This window comes from Sus scrofa, chromosome 2 (assembly GCF_000003025.6).
Source record: "Sus scrofa isolate TJ Tabasco breed Duroc chromosome 2, Sscrofa11.1, whole genome shotgun sequence".
NCBI lineage: Eukaryota > Metazoa > Chordata > Mammalia > Artiodactyla > Suidae > Sus > Sus scrofa.
The window spans coordinates 136,477,327-136,483,326 of NC_010444.4; positions in this window are offsets into that span (position 1 = coordinate 136,477,327).

Here is a 6,000-nt window from a genome sequence, read left to right on the forward strand (position 1 = left end):
CACAGGGCCCCCTAAAGAAATCAGAAGCCTGCAGCTCTTCTGAGATGGGACTGGGCAGGGAGACCAAGCAGCTCCTTGGGTTACCAGGTCTTTGTCTCCAAGCTGTGGTATCCAGTGTCTGCCAGGTGCCACAGCTGATGTCGGGAAGATGAAAGGACCTACAGCTCTCAGACTTTTTCTCCACAAGCCTGCCCTGCCCTAAGCAGCTCCAGCTTCTGGTCTCTTAGTTAAGGCCCACTAGATCCCCTTTGCTCCCCTGCCTGTGGCATATAAGGGCCACCTTGTAGCCTAGTTGAGCATCCTAAGCAGGACTGGGCAGTGCCAGATTACACGTCTAGCTGGAGGATCTGGCACAGGGCCTGGCATTAGGAAGGTGTATGTTTTTTCCAAAATGTCTGGGGGCCCCTAATATTAGAATCACCGAGATATTCTTGGGTGGCTTTTTTTGGCTGCTTTTTCTTTTAATGGCTACACCTGCAGCATATGGAAGTTCCCAGGCTAGGGGTTGAATATGAGATACAGCTGAGGCCTTCGGCACAGCCACAGAAGTATTGGATCAGAGCTGCGTCTGCAACCTATGCTGCAACTTGCTGCAGTGCTGAATCCTTAACCCACTGAGTGAGACCAGGGATCAAACGGGCATCCTCATGGATACTAGTCATGCTCTTAACCTGCTGAGCCACAACGGGAACTGCCAGGATTCTAGTTTTTAAAATGCAGATTTCAGGAGTTCCCGTCGTGGCTTGGTGGTTAACAAATCCGACTAGAAACCATGAGGTTGCGGGTTTTATCCCTGGCCTTGCTCAGTGGATTAAGGATCCGGCGTTGCCGTGAGCTGTGGTGTAGGTTGCAGACGCGGCTCCGATCCTGCGTTGCTGTGGCTCTGGCGTAGGCCAGCAGCTACAGTTCCGATTTGACCCCTAGCCTGGGAACCTCCATATGCCGTGGGTGTGGCCCAAGAAATGGCAAAAAGACAATAAATAAATAAATAAATAAATAAATAAAATGCAGATTTCAAAAAAAGGAAGAAAATGCAGTTTTCATTTACTCATACAGCTGTTACATGCATAGATTATCTCAGGAAAGATACACAAGAAATTGTTTGCCTCAGGAGGAGAATTAGGTGACTGGAGAAGAGGGTTGGGGTGATTTTTCACTTTATACACTTTTCTATTTTTTCAATTTTGATCCATATGGATATATTACATATTTAAAAAATCTCTACAAAAAATTGACATTAGGTCAAGGAAAATGCAGATTCCTGGGTGCCCTCTTTTTTTTTTTTTTTTTTTTTTTTTTTTTTTTTTTTTTTTTGCTTTTCAGGGCCACACCCACAGCATATGGAAGTCCCCAGGCTAGGGTTTGAATCGGAGCTACATCTGCAGCCTACACCACAGCTCACGGCAACACCGGATCCTTAACCCACTAAGCAGGTCCAGGGATTGAACCCATGTCCTCCTGGATACTAGTTGGGTTTGTTACCACTGAGCCACAAGGGGAACTCCCTTGGGTCCTTTCTTGATGTCATGAATCAGACTCCCGAGGGGCAGGTTTTTCTGCATTTTGAACAAGTTCTCCACCTGATTCTGAAGCCCAGGTTAACATGAGAAACCACTATAGTAGGACTCAATGGTGAAGCACTGCTAAGAAGGGGCCAGCAGTGTCTGTCAAAGATGATTCACTTAGCTTCACACTTTCTGAATCAACCATACCCTCCACTCAGGGGAGACCAGACAGTTCAGCACTGGGGGTGCAGTCTGGGAAACACACACCTCCACCCATTTAGCCATAATCACCAGTCCAGGTCAAAAAAGCACTAGCCCCCACACACTCCCTTTGGTATGTTGGGGTGTGAGAGGGGGTTCCACTGATTCCATAGCTGGCTCTGAGAAGGCTGAGGTCTCACCCTTACTTCAGTCATTCCACACACCATGTTATCAAAACTCCTTGTACTACAGAAGAAAAAAAATAAAACCAAAGAAGAGGGACTTTTCCAGTGTCACACAGCCACTGCAGGGCAGGGCTGAAGTTACTGCCCCAACCATGCTTCTGCAACCACAGCCTAGGTATTGAATTTTGGCCCCATCCTTCAAATGCCAGGAATATTTCCTGATGAGCTATTCCCAGCATACTACCCACCTCCAGGGAGGCTAAAGCCCTTAGATTCAAGCAGTCCGGATGGGAAAATCTAGTTTAAATGGTGAATTCATTCCCAGAGGTGATCTCCTTTTGGAAATCCGAGTATCCCTGCTGTAAAGAGCCACAGGAGCATTCCTTTGAGGACTGGCCCTCTTTCTCTCTCGGGTGGATCTGAAATCAGTCGGACTTTGCTGCCTGGAATTCAGTTCACACACCCTTTCTCAGGCACCTACCCATGGAAGAGACCTTGGTCTTTGGATGTGGGTTCCAGCCCATAGGATGGCCTATAAGCACAGAAGTAATCCAGTCCCCGTGGTCAGAGATCTCCTGGCCACACACTCCTGCTGTGTCAGCTGTCCCAGTCTCTCCTGATACAGTTAAAGCACAGCGACTCTGTTATATGATCTTGGGCTAGTTTTTTCACCTCTCTGAGCCTCACATTCCTCTGCTTAGCCCCTCTTTTCTTCCCTTTTTCCAAACTCTAAGCCTCGCATTGAAAAACAGACCACCTGATTACTCCAGAGGAGAGAGTGCTGAATGCAGAGAAAAAAAAAGAGTTAAATTCTTTTTTTTTTTTTTTTTTTTTTGTCTTTTCTAGGCCCTCGCCCACTGCATATGGAGGTTCCCAGGCTCCGGGTCCAATCGGAGCTGTAGCCAATGGCCTACACCACAACCACAGCAACGAGGGATCCGAGCCGAGTCTGTGACCTACACCACAGCTCACGGCAACACTGGATCCTTAACCCACTGAGCAAGGCCAGGGATTGAACCCGAAACCTCATGGTTCCTAGTCAGATTCATTAACCACTGAGCCACGATAAGAATTCCAAAAAGAGTTAAATTCTTGAATCTCGATTTGCAGAATGGGCTCTTGAAACCCAAATCTTTTTTGGAAATTTTAAATTATTTTTTTCTTTTTTCGCCGCCCTTGTAGCATATGGAAGTTGATGGATTAGCTGGGTCCTCTGCCACAGCTGCAGCAACAGAGGATCCTTAATCCACTGTGCAGGACCAGAGATCGAACCCACAGCTCCACAGAGACAAGCCAGACCGTTAACCCACTGTACCAAAGCAGGAACTCCACCCAAAGCTTTTTATTTTATTTATTTATTTATTACTATTTTTTTAGAGCCGCACCCATGGCATATGGAAGTTCCCAGGCTAGGGGTTCAATTGGAGCTGCAGCTGCCGGCCTACACCAAAGCCACAGCACCGTGGGATCCGAGCCACGTCTGCAACCTACCCCAAATCTCATGGCAATGCCAGATCCTTAACCCACTGAGTAAAGCCAGGTATTGAACCCACATCCTCATGGATCCTAGTAGGGTTCATTAACCACTAAGCTACAAAGGGAACTCCCCAAAGCTTTTTAGAACTAGAAAAATTTTTGAGGACTGAAAGCCCAAGAGACCAAAGGACTCATATTTTAAATTTTCTATCAGCAGCAGCAAGTTAAGAAAAAGGTATGATGGTACCAGAGCCAGTTTTCCACAAGACTGGGGGTAGGGAAAAAATTAAGGCAAAGAGAGCATTGCAGTTAGCTAGTGGGGTGGATCTCTGAGAAGGAACTTTGATTCCTTCCCCGGGTCCCCTCCACCGTGGGACAGGGAGACATTAGGACCCTCAAAGAGGTTTGGGAGCTCTGGGAGTGAAGAGAAGTCCTGCCTTGGCCTGTGAGTAAGGTCTAAGGGTTTCCATGATGATGAGCAGGTACGGTGGCAGTGAAGCAGGAATGGCGGCTGGGTGTTCTCGGGCAGGTGGGGCTGGGAGCATCACAGGCGGCTCTGTACCGGAGGTGTGAGGGCCCCAGGGAGCTCTGAAGTATGTCCTGAAGCCCTAAAAGAGCATAGAAGTTGCTCACAGAGGGGCTAGATAAGTAGCAAGGGGCTTGCGGGATGAAACAAATGACCCCAGAAGAATCTGGACAGTCTAAGCCAGAGATCCTGGCACAAAGAAAGACATCTGTGAGAAATGCAGAAATTAAGGCTGACAGTTCTCAACTGGCAGGGGTCAAGTCTGCCTGCCCCCCTGAGCAGTAGAAGAAGATGGATGATGACCAAGGACCAGACAGTTTCCAGCCTCCTCAGCTCCTACTTCATGCCATGATCACATAAGCTCAGAATGGAGCTTTGACCCCGGATAGCAGAACAAAACACTCAACCTGACTGAGTGTACCCCTGAAATGACTGAGTGAGCATACAACCACCTGACTGAAGTGACCAGATGATATTTTTGCTATCAAATGGAAGTAAGTACCTCAGAAAGAAACGAGCTTTCAGAAAGCTCGTTACAGAAAGAAGAGAGCTTTCATTTTGGCACACTTGAATTTTCTTATTAAAATGTCACATGGCCAGAGTTCCCATCGTGGTGCAGCAGAAATGAATCCAACTAGGACCCATGAGGTTGCAGGTTCAATCCCTGGCCTCGCTCAGTGGGTTAAGGATCCAGCATTGCGGTGAGCTGTGGTGTAGGTCGCAGACGTGGCTCGAATCTGACATTGCTGTGGCTCTGGCATAGGCCAGCAGCTGTAGCTCCAATTAGACCCCTAGCCTGGGCACCTCCATATGCCATGGGTACAGCCCTAAAAAGACAAAAAAAAAAAAAAAAAAAAAAAAGTCATATGGCCATGGTGCACAGAAACCAAACACATGCAGCTGCCCACGTGCTGCTCACATCCTATGTGATCTGGGTGGGATATGTGGCTTCTCCTCTCTAGTTTTAGTCTCCTTATCTGCAGAATGGGGCTTATAGTAACACCTACCTCAAAATTCTTTTGTGAAAATTATTTCAGTCACTAAAACGGCCAAACTTAAGAGTGACAAATACTGGAGCTCCTCTGTGCCCAGAGGGTTAGGGATCTGGTGTTGTCACTGCTGTGGCATGGGTTTGACCCTTGACCCTGGAACTTCTACATGTTGCAGGTCCAGACAAAAACAAAACAAAAAGTGAATACCAAGTGTTGACAAGGATGTAGCACACCTGAAATCCTCACATGTTGCTAGTGGGAATGCAAATTTGTATACTTTGGAAAACTGACAGTATCTACAAAAACTAAACATGCATATACCCAAGGGCTCAGGAATTCCAATTCTGGACTAATTCCCAAGAGGAATACGTCCTTATGGCCATCAAAAAATAGGTTCAGGAATATTCCCAACAACTTTAGTCATAAGAGAAAAAACCAACAACTAGAATTAACAAACCCCTCAACTGTAAAATGAAAAAATGAACTGTCATATATTAATACAATGGAATACTAAATGGCAATGAAAAAGAAACTGCTGATATAATCATGGATGTATTTCACAATGTTGAGCAAAAGAAAGTATACCACCAAGGGCTTAATCTACAGAATATACAAACAACTCATACAACTCACCAACAACAAAAAAGCATTTCCCATTTTGGCTCAACAGTTTAAGAACTTGACATGGTTGAGAATGTGGGGTCGATCTGGCCTTGTTCAGTGGGTTAAGGATCTGGCATTGCTGCAAGCTGCAGCATAAGTCACAGATGCAGCCTGGATCTCACTTTGCTGTGGCTGAGGCGTAGGCCGGCGGCTGCAGCTCCAGTTGGACCCCTAGCCCAGAAACTTCCATTTGCCAAAGGTGCAGCCAGCCATAAAAAGAAAACCAAAACAAACGATCCAATTGAAAAATGGGCAGAAGCCCGAAATAGACATTTCTCCAAAGACATATGGATGGCCATAGGCACATGAAAAAATGCTCAACATCACTAATTATTAGAGAAATGCAAATCAAAACTACTATGAGATACCACCTCACATTGGTTAGATTAGTCATCATTAAAAACTCTATGGGGAGTTCCTGTCCTGGCTCAGTGGTTAACGAATCCCCCTAG